This window comes from Propithecus coquereli, unplaced genomic scaffold (genome assembly GCF_000956105.1).
Source record: "Propithecus coquereli isolate 6110/MARCELLA unplaced genomic scaffold, Pcoq_1.0 Scaffold2, whole genome shotgun sequence".
Taxonomy (NCBI): domain Eukaryota; kingdom Metazoa; phylum Chordata; class Mammalia; order Primates; family Indriidae; genus Propithecus; species Propithecus coquereli.
Window position 1 is genome coordinate 12,522,288 of NW_012144966.1, and position 477 is coordinate 12,522,764.

The window sequence follows — 477 nt, forward strand, 5'->3', positions numbered from 1 at the left end:
TGAAATGTCTAGGAAATTTTTTTGGGGAAAAAGCAATAAAGAAGGACTTCCTATACCAAAATTTAATAATGTCAAGTTATTGAAATCAGAAGAATAGTTATATTAATGGAACAGAAGAGAAAGTCTACAATCAGGCCCATGTGTACCTAGGAATATATTACATAAAAAAGATAGTATCAATAAATAGCATTGTGAAAACAAGCAATCGTTTGGGGAAATTAAAGGTGAATTAAAGATTTAAAATGGAAAAAACTGAATATAAGTTGCTACTGCCAGAATGAAGGGACATAGATAAATTTTAAATTTTTAACTTGGAAATCCAAGCCTTAATTCCACCTCCCTAAAATACTTAGTTTTTTGTCATCTATTATCATATGCCTATTGTTTAATGAATAAATATGTGTATATTCCATTTTATTTAATATTATCTTTCTTAGGTATATCTGTGAACATTCGAGTGCAGGTGTCTTTTTCATA